Source organism: Triticum aestivum, chromosome 7A, assembly GCF_018294505.1.
Source record: "Triticum aestivum cultivar Chinese Spring chromosome 7A, IWGSC CS RefSeq v2.1, whole genome shotgun sequence".
In the NCBI taxonomy this organism is placed as follows: domain Eukaryota; kingdom Viridiplantae; phylum Streptophyta; class Magnoliopsida; order Poales; family Poaceae; genus Triticum; species Triticum aestivum.
The window spans coordinates 587599096-587617551 of record NC_057812.1 but is presented as its reverse complement, the minus strand read 5'-3'; the positions used below and the strand labels follow the sequence as shown (position 1 = coordinate 587617551).

The 18456-nt window shown below is 54.7% G+C and overlaps 1 pseudogene; it reads right to left on the bottom strand.

Moving 5' to 3' along the window:
- Positions 1–18456, bottom strand: part of LOC123153533 (uncharacterized) — a 37826-nt pseudogene that overhangs the window by 19052 nt on the left and 318 nt on the right.

Sequence of the window (18456 nt, the reverse complement as noted above, 5' to 3'; positions counted from 1 at the left end):
AATCATCCAAGACAACATGAGTAAGTAGTAGGAGGGAGGAAGGTCAGCTTCAGCAGGAGGAGGAAGTTCACCTGCAAAAGAAGGAGGGAGGGGTGGTGGTCGTCCCTACAGGTGGTTCCAGAAGCGGGGGCATGTCAGTTGAACCACCCAAGGTGGCGGCGGCGAACTTCCAGATTGCTGCGGCGGTTCGGCCCCACCGGGAGGAGTCTGCGAGGTGGCGGCGTCCAAGCTCTTACAGCCGGCGGCGGAGTGCACAGGGAGACACACTGGCTGGGGTGGCGGGTAGGCGGGAGGTGGAGGTCGTTGGGGTTGGTGTTCCCTGTTGGATCTCCGGTGGTGGCGGTTGTGGTGCTGAGTCACGCGCAGATCTGGGCGCGAGGGCTCGGCCTCGTCCGGTTCCCGTCTAAATTCGGGGCGGATGGTGCTCGGGGGACTTCAGTGGCGAGCTCCTGCCGCGTGGCTGCTGTCCATGATGGCTATGGCGGGTAACTGTGGTAGAATACAGAGGGTGTGAGGGAGAAGGATGGAGAAGGAAGAGAGTAAGGGAAGGTGCGCTGGAGGCCCTCTCGTGGCTGCCGATGGAGGAGCACGAGGATTTGCATCCCCTCGTGCGGGCATGGAGGCAGACAGGCGAGGAGCAGAGGCGGGCGGCGCGGCAGCCAGATCCAAGACCGGTGGCGCCGTGGCAGTCTGATCCGGGGGTTGGTGTCGGGCGCGCCTGCCGAATCTTGAGGGAGGGAGCGATCTTGAGCCGCGGGTGGGGGGGGGGGGCAGGAGGAATTGGGGGAGAGCGAGCAGCAGAGGTGCGGGACTGGGTCGTGTGCGTTTTCTGGAATCTCGGGAACATGTGATCGGGCCCCTTATAGAGCCCACCTGATCCAAATAACTATTCTAATCCTGGGATTATAATAGTGTTGTCCTATATATATCAGGCCAATCTCAACATTGCAAAGATAAACCTTGAACTCAAACCAATGTTGAAGACAAACCAAATGTGAAGACTATGCAATTATGACACCACATGAAATACTTCAAAAAGATTTTCGTGGTGGCGTTACCCACCGTATAGGAAGTATTAGACCCAGACACAACGCACAATTATCGTGGCACTCTGAAGTCAAATTCCGCGTTAATGTATTCATACGTAGAGTGTATGTCTTCATTGATTGAAGATATATGTTACTTTGTGTGTTGCACATCTAAGTCATCAACATGCATAAGCGTTAGGATGTGTGTCCAATTATAGGACATTTGAGGATTCTAAGATATTTAGCTCACACCGCAACTTGCAAAACCTTTTCTCATCCAAGAGCCTTGTGAAGATATCTGCCAATTGCTCTTCGGTGTTGACGTGAATGATATTAATATCTTCCTTCATGACATGATCTCTGAGAAAGTGATGATGGATCTGAATGTGCTTTGTCTTCGAGTGTTGAACTGGGTTGTTGGCAATCTTGATAGCACTTTAATTGTCACAGTAGGGTGGCACATGCTTCAGGTGGATGCCATAGTCCTTGAGAGTTTGCTTCATCCATAGAAGCTGAGCGCAGCAAGATCCAGCAGCAATGTATTCAGATTCAGCAGTGGAGAGGGATACACAATTCTGTTTCTTTGAAGACCAACAAACAAGAGATCGTCCAAGAAAGTGACATGTGCCTGATGTGGACTTGCGGTCAACCTTGTCACCAGCATAATCAGCATCTGAGAATCCAACTAGATCAAACTCTGAGCCCATTGGATACCATAATCCTAGTGTTGGGGTGTAAGCCAAATATCGAAGAAGTTGCTTCACAGCTAAGTGATGCGACTCCTTTGGTGCCGCTTGAAATCGGGCACACATGCAAATGCTAAGCATTATATCTTGCCTAGATGCACATAAATAGAGTAAAGAACCAATCATGGAGCGGTATACCTTTTGATCAAACTCTTTACCATTGTCGTCGTGCCCAGATGACTTTTGGTTGGCATTGGCATCGTGTATCCTTTTGCAGTCTTGCATTCCAAACGTCTTCATGTAATCTTTGAGGTATTTTCTTGTGATATGAAGATGTTGTTGCTTTGCTGATGGATTTGAAGATCGAGGAAGAATTTCAGCTCACCCATCATGGACATCTGATATTGCTCTTGCATCATGTGTCCAAATTCATCACAATATTCTTGTTTGTGCAGCCGAAGATACTGTCATCCACATATATTTGGCCTCCAAAAAATTCTCCATCATATGTCTTCGTGAAGAGTGTGGGATCGAGGGAACCAGGTTTAAGCCTTTGCTCTTTAGGAAGTCTTTGAGTGTGTCATACCAAGCATGTGGGGCTTGTTTGAGGCCATACAGTTCCTTGTTGAGCTTGTATACCATGTCAGGACGCTTTGGGTCTTCAAAACCAGGTGGTTGTGCAACATACACTTCTTAAATTTTTCCGTTTAGGAAGGCACTCTTCACATCCATTTGATACAGAAGGATGTCGTGATGGTTGGCATAGGCCAGCAGTATGCGAATGGCATCAAGCCTAGCCAAAGGAGCAGAGGTTTCATCGAAGTCAATCCCTTCTACTTGAGTGTAACCTTGAGCAATGAGACGAGCCTTGTTTCTAACAACTTGACCATGCTCATCTTGTTTGTTGCGGTAGATCCATTTTGTGCCAATGATATTGTGCTTGCGAGGATCAGGACGCTTAACCAGTTCCCACACATTGTTCAGCTCAAACTGTTGAAGCTCTTCTTGCATCGCTTGAATCCATTCAGGTTCCATGAAGGCTTTAGGAACTTTCTTGGGTTCAGATATAGAGACAAATGCAAAGTTCCTGTCGACGTCCTGGGAACGGGGGTCCCTAGACTTGCCTGCCTGCGGCCCGCGGCGTGGCTAAGCCAGCAGGCCATACGGCCCATCTTCACCAACAAGGCACCCAAGACCCTTGTGAGGGGCCATGCCTCGCGAGGCGGACGACACGAGACCTCTTCTGGAGTGACCTAGTCAGGCAGGCTCATGAGGAGCGGTGATATCAAGGCGAGGCGAACCTCATGAGGCTCTCGTGACGTGAGCCATGACGATCGACACCAGGCGGGCGCCAGGCGGGCGCCAGCGCGCCAACGTCCTTGTTTCCTCTTTGGTGCAAAGGAGGCAAGAGCAGCCGCGGAGTACCGAGGCCTCAGGCAAAGGTTGCCATTTCGGTGCACCAAGACCAAGACCAGAGGGACGACAAGACAGAGGTCATTGTGAAGCACAAGACGACATCACCACCGGAGCCTTTCACAGGCGGAGACCACCTTTTGTCAGGATGTCTTGTACTAGATGTCCCCCTTCAAATTTGCCCGCCATTGTTGGCTCCCTTCCCGCTCAATATTTGGGAAGAGGACCAGGGCCTCTATAAGTAGGGCTAGCCACCACCATAGAAATGGGGGGCGAGGAGAAGGCATCTTAGATCACTCTCTCACCCACACAAGTTAGCCACGCACAAGAACACCTCAACCTCAGGAGGCTGTTCTTCCCATTGTATTGTTCATCATCAGCTAGAGAGGCAATCCACGACCACCACACTGGAGTCGGGTGTTACACCACAACGGTGGCCTGAACCAGTATAAATCTTGTGTCTTTCTGTGTTGCGAGTTCGTCGAGTTCGTCCATGAGATCTTAGCGAGCTAGGGCGTAGATTGGTAGGAGGGAAAGACTTCACGCGCACCCCAGTGTTTGAACCTTAAGGGTTTCCCGGAACCCCACATCCAACATTTGGCGCGCCAGGTAGGGGTGCGCCGCGGCTTCCCTTCCATCGATCTGCGCTCCGTCTCCACCGCGCTTCGCCCACATGGCAGGCGCCCTACCGCCGACTCCGACGGTCAGTGTCGACAACGGGGCCAGGGGGCTCCGAGCTCTGGCCCCCGCCCTGCGGCGGGTGCAGTGGCCACCCAAGTTCAGGCCGGAGATGCCGCCGTGCTATGACGGCGCGACAGACCCGTCAGCTTTCTGCTGGCATACGAGGAGGCCATCCTCGAAGCCGGGGGCGATGACAAGGTCATGGCCAACTGGCTTCCCATGGCCCTCGCCGGTGAGCCACGCACCTGGCTGCTCAACCTTCCCAGATCCACGGTGGCATCTTGGGAGGAGCTCCACGACCTCTTCACTGCTCGCTACGCAGCGCCGGCGCACCACGCAGTTGCGGCCCTGCTGGGCGGCTCTCAAGCACCGCCGTCAGACTGCCACGCCAAGCCGTTCCTCCGTCAGATCGGGGCCACTTCCAGGCGCCCAGGGGCTCCGCCGGGTTGGGCTACGCCAGAGGCTGACCTTACCTTCGGCTCAGAAGACCACCTTGACTCCACCGCCGGCTCCGGAGTGCTTCCGATGCTCTGCACGCCCACCATCTACAACGTGGCCATCACCAAGACCCTCATCGACAGTGGTGCCAGCCTCAACTTGCTCTCCGTGGAAGCCTTCATCCTTCTCCATGTGCCACTCGAGCGGCTCGGTCTCAGTAAGCCCATCTCAGGAGTGGGTGGTGGAGCTGCCCACTCCCTGGGACAGATCGGCCTCCCTGTCACCTTCGGCACACGCGACAACTACCGCACGGAGCTGGTGGACTTCGACATCGCTCGCATCGGCCTCCCGTACAACGCCATCCTCGGGTACCCGGCTCTCGCTCAGCTCATGGCGGCGACTAACCCGGCTTACAACCTCATGAAGATGCCAGGGAGCAAGGGCGTCCTCACCATCAAGGGGGGCATTAAGGAGGCCGTGATGGCGCTCAGGCTCGCTTTCAAGACCGCGGCAGCAGCACAACCCACCGACGCCGGTGCCCCCGCAGCCAGGGAGGCCACGCCCACCAAGAAGAAGCAGTTGTTCACCCAAGACAAGGCGGAAACCAAGCAGGTACCGGTCAGCGAGGACGGGCCTTCAGGAGCCACCTTTACCATAGGAGCCAGTCTCGACCGGGAACAAGAAGAAGCTCTGGTGAGGTTCTTGCGCACGAACAAGGAGATATTCGCGTGGGAGCCAAATCAGCTGGTAGGGGTCCCGAGGGAGGTGATCCAGCATCATCTAAGGGTATACCCAACGTCCTCCCCGTGAAGCAGCTAGCGAGACGGCAGTCCACTGAGAAGCAGGCCTTCATCGTCCAAGAGACACGCAAGCTGGAAGCGGCAGGTGCCATCTGAGAGGTCTGGTATCCCGAATGGCTGGCGAACCCTATCATGGTGCCGAAAAAAGGTGGGAAGGAACGGATGTGCGTCGACTTCACCAATCTTAACAAAGCCTGCCCTCAAGACCCGTTCCCACTCCCGTGCATCGACCAGATTGTTGACTCCATCGCCGAGTGTGACCTCCTGTGCTTCCTGGATGCATTCTCAGGGTATCATCAAATCAAGATGGCGGTGGAAGATGTGGAGAAGACGGCCTTCCTGACACTATGTGGGGTGTACTACTACACCTGCATGCCCTTCGGGCTGCGCAACACGGGCGCGACCTTTCAGCGGTTGATGCACATCGCTCTGGGGCGGCAGCTCAAGAGGAACGCAGAGGCTTACGTCGATGACATAGTGGTCAAGTCTCGCGAGGCAAGGACATTGATTCAAGACTTGGAGGAGACCTTCGAGAGCCTACGCCAAGTGAACTTAAGGCTCAACCCAGAAAAGTGTGTGTTCAGTGTCCCCTCCAGCAAGCTTCTGGGATTCCTTGTATCCCACAGGGGGATCGAGGCGAGCCCGGAGAACGTCAAGGCTATCGAGGACATGAGCCCGCTGCAGACCCTCAAAGAGATGCAGAAGCTAGCAGGGCGGGTGACCGCGTTAGGGCATTTCATCTCCAAACTGGGAGAGCGCGCCTTACCATTCTTCAAGCTCATGAAGAGGAAGGGCCCGTTCGAGTGGAACCCGAAGGCCAACCGGGCCTTCCAAGACCTCAAGAAATACCTTACAAGCCCCCCAGTGATGGTGGCACCATGTCCCCTCGAGCCTCTGGTACTCTACCTTGCTGCCACCCCATACTCCGCCAGCGCGGCATTGGTGGCAATTCGGGAGGAGCGCCAAGTCAAGGGCGCGCCCCGCCAGGCCAAGGCTGAAGTAGCACGGGGTCAGGAAGGCGCAGCAAAGGCATCAGCGGTGGAAGGCCAAGCTCAGCAGGGCGGCGTCGCAGAAGCTCCTGAGGACACTAGGGTCTCAGGGACCCTTCCACCTCAGGATATGTCCCGATCTCTGCAGGACCCGAGCCTCGACATCATGCCAACCCTCGTAGAACACCCGGTGTACTTTGTCGGCACCGTACTACGAGACGCGAGAGCACGCTATCCCATGCCCTAGAAGCTCCTGCTCGCACTCCTGGTGGCCTCACGCAAGCTGCGACACTACTTCCAGGGCCACCCCATCAAGGTCGTCTCAACCTACCCACTAGAAAGGATACTTTGGAGCCCTAACTCAGCCATAAGGGTTGCAGAGTGGAACATCAAGTTGCAAGCATTCCAGTTGGAGTTCAGCACTACCAGGGTCATCAAGGGGACCGCACTCACTAACTTTGTGGCAGAATGGACGGATGCCCCGACACTTGAGGAAGGAGAAGACCGGTCCACTTCCCCAGGAAGTGAGGCTTTGGACGGTTGGGTCATGCATTTCGATGGCGCTTTCGCACACAAGGGCGCCGGGGCTGGAGCAGTGCTAATCTCGCCCACCAAGGACAAGCTCTATTACGCCGTGCAACTCTTCTTTCAGCACGGCGAGAAGGTCTCCAACAACATCGTGGAGTACGAAGGCCTCATAGCTGGCCTGAAGGCTGCGGCGGCCCTAGGGGTGAAGCGCCTCACTGTCAAAGGCGACTCACAACTCCTCGTCAACTTCTCCAACAAGGTGTACGAGGCGAAGGACGAGCATATGGAGACCTACCTCGTGGAGGTGCGCAAGATGGAGAAACAGTTCTCGGGCCTGGAGCTGCATCACGTACCCCGGGGCACCAACAAGGAAGCCGACGACATCGCCCGGAGAGCATCCAAGCGGCAAGCACAGGAGCCGGGCGTCTTTGATGAGCAGCTCTTCAAGCCATCAGCTGCGCCACCTCTTTCAACCACGACCCAGCCTCGGGAGGAGCTCCCCCAGCCTCCAGCCACGGGAGCCCCGACTTGTGGACCGACCTCCTGAGCTCGGCTGCCCTTGGCCCTCGAGCCTCAGGAGAAATGTTGGACCAAGGAATTCAAGGAGCACTTAACGCACGGGATGTTGCCGGAAAAGGAATAGGAGGTGGAGTGCGTGGCCCGGCAAGCCACGGCATACCGTATCCAAGACGGCGAGTTATATAGGAAACGACCGAACGATGTCACACTACGCTGCATATCCAGCGACCAAGGAAGGGAGTTGTTGATTAACATACACGGCGGGGACTCCGGACACCACTCGTCATCACGGACCCTCGCCCGCAAGGTGTTCCGAAGTGGATTCTACTGGCCTACAACACTCAACGACGCAGCCGAGCTGGTGAAGACTTGCGAAGCCTGCCAATTCCACGCCAAGCAAATCCATCAACCAGCTCAGGGCCTTCAAACTATCCCGCTCACATGGCCGTTCACGGTCTGGGGGCTAGATATCCTAGGCATGTTCCCTCGGGCGCCAGGGGGCTACCGTTACCTCTACGTCACCATCGACAAGTTCACCAAGTGGGCGGAAGTGGAAGCTGTCCGTACCATCCCAGCCGGCTCTGCTGTCAAGTTTATCAAGGGCCTCATGAGCCACTTCGGGGTCCCCAACCGCATCAACATAGATAACGGTTCGCAGTTTACTAGCAACCTCTTCAAAACCTACTGTGCTAACGTTGGAATGCAGATCTGCTACGCTTCGGTGGCCCACCCCAGGAGCAATGCTCAGGCCGAACGTGCTAACACGGAGGTCCTGAGGGACTCAAGACCAGGACCTTTAAGAAGAAGCTAGAGGCCTGCGGCAGGGGCTGGCATGATGAGATCTAGTCCGTACGATGGTCCATCCAGACCACCGCCACCAACCCAATGGGAGAGACTCCATTCTTCCTCGTCTACGGAGTCGAAGAGGTCCTCCCTCACAAGGTCAAGCATCGCTCCACACGGGTCCTGGCATTCCATGAAACGCAGCAGGACGCCACGCGGGGGATGGACCTCGTGTTAGTGGAGGAACATCGCGGCGGAGCTGCGCTGCGGGCGGCGAGGTACCAGCAAGCACTGTGGCGATACCACTGCCACAACATCCGCTCCAGGACACTCGAGACGGGAGACCTAGTCCTGGGGCGGGTCCTCTCCAGGGAAGGGCTGAGGGAGTCCTGGATTAGGGGGTGTCCGGATAGCCGGACTATACCTTTGGTCGGACTCCTGGACTATGAAGATACAAGATTGAAGACTTCGTCCCGTGTCCGGAAGGGACTTTCCTTGGCGTGGAAGGCAAGCTTGGCGATACGAATATGTAGATCTCGTACCATTGTAACCGACTCTATGTAACCCTAGCCCTCTCCGGTGTCTATATAAACCGGAGGGTTTTAGTCCGTAGGACGAAGAACAATCATACCATAGGCTAGCTTCTAGGGTTTAGCCTCCTTGATCTCGTGGTAGATCTACTCTTGTACTACCCATATCATCAATATTAATCAAGCAGGACGTAGGGTTTTACCTCCATCAAGAGGGCCCGAACCTGGGTAAAACATCGTGTCCCCTGCCTCCTGTTACCATCCGCCTAGACGCACAGTTCGGGACCCCCTACCCGAGATCCGCCGGTTTTGACACCGACATTGGTGCTTTCATTGAGAGTTCCTCTGTGTCGTCACTTTTAGGCCCGATGGCTCCTCCGATCATCAACGACGATGCGATCCAGGGTGAGACTTTTCTCCCCGGACAGATCTTAGTATTTGGCGGCTTTTCACTGCGGGCCAATTCGCTTGGCCATCTGGAGCAGATCGAAAGCTACGCCCCTGGCCGTCAGGTCAGATTTGGAAGTTTAAACTACACAGCGGACCTCCGCGGAGACTTGATCTTCGACGGATTCGAGCCGCAGCCGAGCGCGCCGCACTGTCACGATGGGCATGATCTAGCTCTGCCGCCGAACAGTGCCCTGGAGGCCGCACCCGCATCAGCTCCGACCCTTAATTCGGAGCCAACTGCGCCAATCGAGGATGGGTGGTTGGACACCGCCTCGGGGGCTGCAATCTCTACGGCGATCGAGCCGAACACCAGCCCTATTCTCTGCGAAGCCCGTGACTCCAAGGAGCCGGACTCCTCTCCAGACTCCGAGCCCTCCGCGCCCCTACCGATCGAACCCGATTGGGCGCCGATCATGGAGTTCACCGCCGCGGACATCTTTCAGCACTCGCCCTTCGGCGATATTCTGAATTCACTAAAGTCTCTCTCTTTATCAGGAGAGCCCTGGCCGGACTATGGTCAACAAGGTTGGGATGCGGATGATGAAGAAATTCAAAGCCCACCCACCACCCACTTCGTAGCCACTGTCGATAATTTAAACGACGTGCTCGACTTCGACTCCGAAGACATCGACGGTATGGACGACGATGTAGGAGATGAACATGAACCAACGCCTATAAGGCACTGGACAGCCACCTCATCTCATGATGTATACATGGTGGACACACCCAAAGGAAGCGACGACGAGGAACACAGGGATGCAACGAGGGATCGTTCACTCGAAAAGCAATCAAAGCGGCGACGTAAGCGCCGCTCCAAGCCCTGCCTCGACAGATACAGCAGCCATACAGACCCAGCCATAGAGCAGGACGAGCCGGCGGACGACGAACATGCCTTCGAGCAACCGTCCGAACAGGGCAACTTGGATAAACAAACCGAACACCCCGTCCCCGGTGAAAACAACAGTCTGGACGACCTTACGCCGGATAGGCTCATGGAGCAGAAGAACCTCCACGAAAGGCTCGTCGCCACTGCGCGTAGCCTGAAAAAGCAGAAGCGGAAGCTCAAAACTGCGGAAGATGCATTCAGAATCAGATGGAGCAAAGTACGCAACACCGCAGACAAATATGGCGGCAGTCGCCGCACAAAAAGCTATCCAAAGCGAAAGCTACTGCCTGAATTTGACGAGGAGGCCTTAGAGCCCCCGCAGTCAAAAAATAGGAAAGCCACCCGGTCAGATAGACGACCGCATGGCCAACATGGAGCGGCAAGCGGCGCCGCACACAAGCCGACACGCGATCCACCAAAGGATCCGCATCAAAAAGATGGCCCAGCCAGATCTATCTACGGGCCAAGAAAGCAAGCTCTAGTAAGCAATGCAACACAACAAATATCCGAACATCACGGCACACCCAAATACAGGGGTGCCGCACACCCCCTATGTTTCACCGATGAGGTGCTGGACCATGAATTTCCAGCGGGATTCAAGCCCGTAAACATAGAGGCGTACGACGGAACAACAGACCCTGGGGTCTGGATCGAGGATTATATCCTCCACATACACATGGCCAGAGGAGATGACCTCCACGCCATAAAATACTTACCCCTCAAGCTTAAAGGGCCAGCCCGGCATTGGCTCAAAAGCCTTCCCGAAAACACCATTGGAAGTTGGGAAGAGCTTGAGGATGCTTTCCGGGCAAATTTTCAAGGGACCTATGTCCGCCCTCCGGATGCAGACGATCTCAGTCACATAACTCAACAGCCCGGAGAGTCAGCCCGGAAATTCTGGAACAGATTTCTTACTAAAAAGAATCAGATAGTCGACTGTCCGGACGCCGAAGCCCTAGCAGCTTTTAAGCATAACGTTCGAGACGAATGGCTCGCCAGACACCTCGGCCAAGAAAAGCCAAGAACAATGGCCGCATTAACAAGCCTCATGACCCGCTTTTGCGCAGGAGAGGACAGCTGGTTGGCAAGATGTAGCACCAGCGACCCAAGTACATCCGAAGTTAGGGATGGAAACGGAAAACCCCGACGCAACAAGGACCAGCGCCGGAATAAGAGAAACAGCCCAAAGAGCACGGCGGTCAACGCCGGATTCAAAAGCTCGCGGCAGAATCAGAGAAAGCCGCCCCTCAAGGATAACAGGGACGAGCTATCCAACTTAAACAAAATCTTGGACAAGATATGTCAAATACACAGTACTCCCGGGAAGCCTGCGAACCATACCCACAGAGATTGTTGGGTTTTCAAGCAATCCGGCAAACTCAACGCCGAACACAAGGGGCTCGACACACCAAGTGAGGACGACGACGAACCCCACAAGCAGAGCACCAGGAAACAAAAGGATTTCCCACAAGAAGTCAAAACAGTAAACTTACTTCACGTGACGAACAGAATGGCGCCAACAGAGATACGCGCCATACGGCCTATCCCAAAGGAGTCTCGCCAATGGTTGTTAAAACCGATCACCTTCGACCATCAGGATTACTCTAGAAGTATCCGGAACGCAGGCTGGACTGCCTTGGTATTAGATCCAATAATCGGCGGACTCCACTTTACAAATGTCCTGATGGACGGCGGCAGTGGTCTAAACCTGTTATACCAGGACACAATCCGCAACATGGGGATAGACCCAACAAAAATTCGCCATAGCAAAACCTCCTTTCAAGGGGTAACGCCAGGCCCGGATGCCCGTTGCATGGGTTCTCTCCGGCTAGAAGTTATGTTCGGCTCCCCCGATAACTTCCGTCGCGAACAGCTAACTTTCCACATCGCCCCATTCTCAAGTAGCTATCAAGCACTGCTGGGACGCGAAGCTTTCGCCCGCTTTAACGCAATACCGCATTATGCATCTCTTACGCTTAAGATGCCCGGTCCACGAGGCATCATCTCATTAAAGGGAAAACATTGAGTGTTCCTCCCGCGCGGAAGACAGTGCGGCTGCCTTGACAGCCCCACAATAAAGCGGCTTCACCAGCCAAAGCACCTAAACAGGTCGTCAAGACCACGGACACGGCTAGACGAGTCCGGCATAAACATACAATTGATAAAGGCTTAATAGCCGTATACCCCTGTACTAGGGGCTCCGCGCATATAAAACAAGAGACAATAAAGCTCAATTTTACCCATTTCGATTTATACTTTGTTTATTTAGTATAACTCATGTTCGGCACGATCTTTCTTTAACTAAGTTCCTCTCTTTTACAGATGAACACCGTGCTACGCCCGTCCAGGATACGGCACAACGGAGACACAGGCGCAGACGTGCAGCAGGGACCCGTTCCAAGGATTCTTTTCAGATTAAGACCCTGCGTAAACCTTTTTTACTGTCTCTTGTTGATACACATCCCCTGGTTTCTTGGTATAACCAAGGAGGAGGCTGGCGTTTTGGCATGTGGCCACGTCAGAGTTTTGCGCGTACCTGGACACTAGGGGCTTATTACTAAGGGCGTTATCCCGCCCGCCCTCATAAAGACCGAATACCTTAGGGAGTGTTCGGCGTCGCGAGTTTGGCCTTATATGCATCAGCTCCGAATCATGTCTTTGGTCAAATGTTGGGTTTGCCCGGCTCCTGTGTTTTGCTACCTTACGTTCCGCTCTATCGGCTAAGGCGGCACCAGGAGAACTACTGCGATTGTGCCCCGGTTCGGCCAGGCGAGCACCTCAGTAGAGAAAGCCGAAAACTGACTGTCATGATATAGCGTGAGACTGGTCAACCACTCGATGACTTACCGGAATCTTTAGGATTCCTCCGCATTAACGAAGGGCCGCTTCCCGGCCAGGCACATACGCGCCCCGAGTTCGGGCGAGCGCAGGCGCCACCAGGGGCTATATAAGTAGCCTCACTGTCAAACTCCTATGGCTAAGTGAAAGTGATAAAGCATCATAGTCCGATTGCCTAGTTCGCTGCGCTATCACCTCCTTTGTAGGACCAAGACGTTGGATCAAGTGTGAAAATGCGCCTTCTGCGAACACCCCCGCATTATGTGCGTGGGGGCTGAAGCCGACGACTGCCATCTTTCAGATTATATATACATATATGTTAAACGGCCGCACAGGAGGTATTATAATACTTGCAGGCACAAGTATAAAAAGCTTCTACAATTTATCAAAATATTGTTTTACAATAATATGCTATTCGAATATAGTATCCTTCGAGCACTGCGTCTCTATTAAACGAGCGCCTTGCAGAACTTCCTGAAAATAGTGCTCGGCAGGTACTCGGCTTCCATCCGAGTCTGGGGATGCAACAGCGGTGGCCTCCATTTCCGCCCAGTATGTCTTGACACGGGCAAGAGCCATCCGCGCACCCTCTATGCACGCTGACCTCTTCATCGCATTGATATGCGGCGCCGCACCAAGGAACTGCTGCACCAAGTTGAAATAACTTTTCGGTTCTGGCCTCTCTGGCCACAGATGACTCATGACATACTTCATGGCGAGTCCGGACAACCTATTTAGCTCGGCCCATTCGGCCAAACGATCGGCTAATGACAGCGGACGCTCCGGATTGTGGAACTGCGACCAAAAGAGCTTTTCCACTTCGCGATCTTCTTGATCTCGGAAGTGTTCGGCCGCATCTGCGGCACTCGCTGCCAAATCCAGATAGGTGTCCGCCGTACTCCACATCCGGTCTAACGGAGCATGTTTAGGATCACAGAACTTCCTCCGCAGCATAAAGGGCTTTCCAGCCGCGATCTCTCCGGCCTGACGCAGCTCCTCCTTCATAGCTCTCATCGCAGAGCGAGCATCCTTGGCATCGGCAACGGCCTTCTCCAGGTCCGTCTGTTCCGCCCGATCTTCTTTTTCAAGAAGCTTGCAACGGTCAGCAGCGTTCTTCAGCTTCACGGCCATCTCGGCCATTTCCTTCTTGCTTCGGCAGTGAGCAGCCTGTTCGGCTTTCAGCTCTTCAATTGCCTTTCGGCAGCCGCATCACTTTTCCTGGCTTGCTCCTTGGCTCGGGCAAGTTCCGCCCAAGATTCTCCATGGCAGCAGCACCATCTGCATCAAGCGCACACATTGTAAGATACTGGCATAAAGCTCCTCTTACCAGGTGCCGCCGGAGGAATTACATACCTTGTGCCTCGTCAAGCCGCTTGTTGACAAGCGCGATGTCGGCATCTGCCACGTCAAGTTGCCGCTTTAGCTCGGCAAATTCATCAGTCCGGCTTGCCACCGGACACTTCGCCACCTACGTATGAAGGCGGCATATTAGACCTGGGATTATGATCCTCTGCACGACGTCACTTTTGACAACGCACAGAGTCTCAGGGGCTACTATCTACAAAGGGCGCATCTTATTTATGCGCAACTGTCCAAAAAGGGTACATTATTTCGCGTACCTCAAAACCTGTCAGTAAACTCCTGACGGCCTCGTGCAATCCGCTCTCCGCGGATGAAATCCTCTCAATCACCGTACCCATCAATGCACGGTGCTCCTCTGAGATAGATGCTCGCCCTAGCAGATCCTTCAGCTCCTCCGACCATGCACCAGACGGCGCCGGACTCGTCCGATGGCCCTTTTTGAAGGCCGGACGCGGAGGGCTTTGGGGGGGCATATGACTACCTTCCGGCCCTGCCGGATTCGGAGAAACCCTCCACGACGATACCTCAGGGTCGCCCGCCTCGCAAGGCGGTACGGCAGGGGGAGGCGTTCCGCTCTCCATCATCTCCGGAAGAAGATCCCCCGAAGACGAGCTCTGCTGAGAAGGGCTAAGGTCCGAGCTACAAGGTAAATTTTTGATTACTTTTCTCAGATATAAAGCGGGGATTTCTCTCATTTCTTAAAAAGAAAACTCCTCTCTACTTACGGCTCGGTGGAGGGCTGATCCCCTTGAGGGCATAATTCGGCCGAAGTATCCCCCAGCACAGGACCCTCTGGCGAAGATTTCTTCCCCCGCTTTGAGGCCATGGTCTCCGGGTCTTCAGAGGCGGTCCTCTTCTTCCCCTGAGGAGAGGAATTTTCGATTCCTCCCTTCCGGACAACCTCCTTCGAGGAGGCTGTAGCTTCCTTGTCCCCTCCCTCGCTTTCCTTTGAAGGCACAACCTCCAACATCCTGACTAGCACGGGACCCGGCGTGGTCTCGGGGAGGGGGGCCGGACACCTGATTAGCTTTGCTTTCGCTATCCACTCCTGTTTAAAGGACAACTCTTTTAGGGGCAATTTTATGATAAATATACGGATAGCGAGTCCGGGCACAAGGCTACTTACTTGAGTATCCGGACGATTGCAGCTCAGACCTGCGTCCTCCGTAGAATCCGGACACACTACTTGTGGTCCGAAGAACAATTTGTACATCTCCACGGGCGTCATGCCAAGAAAATGTTGGAGAACTCGTGGTCCCTCCGGGTTGAACTCCCACAGGCGGAGGGGGCGACGTTTGCAGGGCAGAACTCGGCGAATTAACATAACCTGCGTCACCACGACCAGACTGATGTCTCTTTCTAGGAGATCTCGGATGCGGCCCTGCAACAGGGGCACGTCCTTTGCCGGCCCCCAGTCCAGCCCCTTATTGACCCATGACGCCAGTCGTGGCGGGGGACCCGAGCGGAAAGCAGGCAGCGCCACCCACTTGGTGCTCCTGGGAGCTGTGATATAAAACCACTCTCGTTGCCATAAGCTGGACTCCCCTGGAAAAGAGCCCTCGGGCCATGGAGCACCAGCATTCTTGCTTATAAAAGCACCTCCGCACTCCGCGTGCCGTCCCTCGATCATCTTCGGCTCTACTTTGAAGGTCTTGAGCCATAGTCCGAAGTGAGGAGTAATACGGAGGAAGGCTTCACACACGACGATGAATGAGGAAATATGGAGGATGGACTCCGGAGCTAAGTCGTGAAATTCCAGCCCATAATAAAACATGAGCCCCCTCACGAAGGGATCCGTCGGGAAGCCTAGCCCCCGAAGGAAGTGAGACATGAACACCACACTCTCACCAGGCTTGGGAGTGGGAATGACCTGCCCTTGAGCAGGCAGCCTATGCGAGATTTCGCCGGTCAAGAACCTGGCCTCTCTCAACTTCAGCACGTCCTCCTCCGTGACGGAGGAGGGCATCCATCGGCCTCGAAGGTCGGAACCGGACATTGTCGAAGGTCCGAAGCGCCTGAAATCTGGAGCCTTGGGTGTTGGAACTCGAGGCGAAGGGCGAACTCGTTTGAGATTGAAAGAAAGGAGTAAGGCCTTGGTCTCTTTATAAGAGGTTGAATACCAAGGGCCCTCCCCGTGACCGTTTGGGACTCGCCTTTGATCGAGAAAACATACCAACGGGTACGGTTGGGTTACCCACGCCCGTATTGATGAGAATCCCGGAATAAGGGGACACGATCTCTGCTTTGACAAGACGTGCCAAGGAAACCGCCTCGCTAAACGCGCTGAGGTGGGACAGTAAAACGATTCGAATAAAGACTTGGCCGTGGTGTGATGTCACGCTACGGAATACGTCAGCAGATTAGATTTGTGTAAATATTATTCTCTCTATGGCAATATGTGGAAACTTATTTTGCAGAGCCGGACACTACCTTTGTGTTCAAAATCTTCTATGAAGTACTTGGAGGAGGAACCCGCCTTGCAATGCCGAAGACAATCTGCGCGCCGGACTCGTCGTCATTGAAGCCTGGTTCAGGGGCTACTGAGGGAGTCCTGGATTAGGGGGTGTCTGGATAGTCGGACTATACCTTCGGCCGGACTCCTGGACTATGAAGATACAAGATTGAAGACTCCGTCCCGTGTCCGGAAGGGACTTTCCTTGGCGTGGAAGGCAAGCTTTGCGATACGGATATGTAAATCTCCTACCATTGTAACCGACTCTGTGTAACCCTAGCCCTCTCCGGTGTCTATATAAACCGGAGGGTTTTAGTCCGTAGGACGAAGAACAATCATACCATAGGCTAGCTTCTAGGGTTTAGCCTCCTTGATCTCGTGGTAGATCTACTCTTGTACTACCCATATCATCAATATTAATCAAGCAGGACATAGGGTTTTACCTCCATCAAGAGGGCCCGAACCTGGGTAAAACATTGTGTCCCCTGCCTCCTGTTACCATCCGCCTAGACGCACAGTTCGGGAACCCCTACCCGAGATCCGCCGGTTTTGACACCGACAAGGGATGCATAAGCTTTCACCAATGTGGGAGGGGCCGTTCAAGGTCGTCCACATCTCCAGGCCTAGCGATGTGCGCCTAGAGACACAAGACGGAGTACCAGTCCAAAACGCCTGGAACATCCAGCACCTCTGGAGGTTTTACCCATAAAACAAGGCCCAGAGCCTGAGAAGCAAGGCCTAGAGCCTATGAATCAAGGCCCAGAGCCTGAGAAGCAAGGCCCAGAGCCTGATAAGCAAGGCCTAGAGCCTGAGAAGCAAGGCCCAGAGCCTGTGAAGCAAGGCCCAAAGCCTGTGAAGCAAGGCTCAGAGCCTGAGAAGAAAGGACCATAGCCTGTGAAGAAGGCTTGGTGCCTATGAAGAATCGCCGCCCGTGACACTCTCACGTAATAATGAGTTGGGGCTGTACATGCCCCGGAGTCTCAGGGGTGCCGGCCTCAGGCCCTGGGGCTCCCGCCCACGCCTAGTGGACAGCACTTAGCTCTGTGCTGGTGAGAAGACTTGAAGACTAGACTAGGTGCCGGACACGGCTTTTCATTTGCTTTTCATATTTGGCTCCCTTTTCCTTAATCGAAATTTGCTTTTGGCATTCCTTGCTGAGTTGACCCTCTCGCTTCTCGCTGCGTTTTTCCGGCTCGGGTTAGCTCGTGTTCTCTCTCTCGCATGCCTCACGAGGGGGCTGGGCAGGTGCCCTCGCGAGCATTTTTATCCCTTCTTTGCCTTCTCGCGAGCCACCCTCGTTCGAGCCCAAAAGTTGGTGTGCCTCTCCTTGTCCGTGCCCTTCGGGTACCGCGGTACAAGGCGCCAGGCCAGGACCAGGGCAAAAGGAAAATATTTTAACGCACTTCCTAACGAGCTTTCGCAGTTCCCCAGCAGATGTAGGCCACCAAGGGCAAGATGGGCATGAGGAAATGAGCACCTCGTGAGGAAGAGGGCGTCCCGAATATACCAGGTTAAGTCATCTTTGCACAAAATAACGACACAACACATACGGTGCCACGATCGAGGAACCATAGTTCGATACACGCCCCCTGGGCCCAAACTGGTTACATTCTTGATGCAGGAAAAAGAGTAAAAGAAAAGTAGCATCACAGCAATCTGCAGAGGCAGGCCCCTAGCGGCACCCCAACCTAGTCGGATCCTTCTTCGCGCTTCACGGAGGCGCGGCGACGAGATGACCCACTGCCGCCTCCAAAGCTGGCGCGGCGGCTGGTCGTGGCCACTGCTGTTGGAGCTGTCACTGGAGGAAGAGCCGCCGTAGAGGGACAAGACGCAGCCGCCCCCGAGGGCAGGCTCGCCCCCATCCTCGTCGCGACCGTCCCCGAGACGGAGCACCTCCTCACCATCGTTCTCCTTGGGGCAGCACCCGGCGCGGCGACCATCTTCCCCAAACACCCTCAGGTAGAGGGTTGATTCACCATCGTACTTGAAGTGGAGGGCGCCCCGCCGACCCAAGCCGCGCGCGCGGGCGAACGTCTGCCCACCGTGGGCCAGGGCTATGTTGCCCGTGGCGGA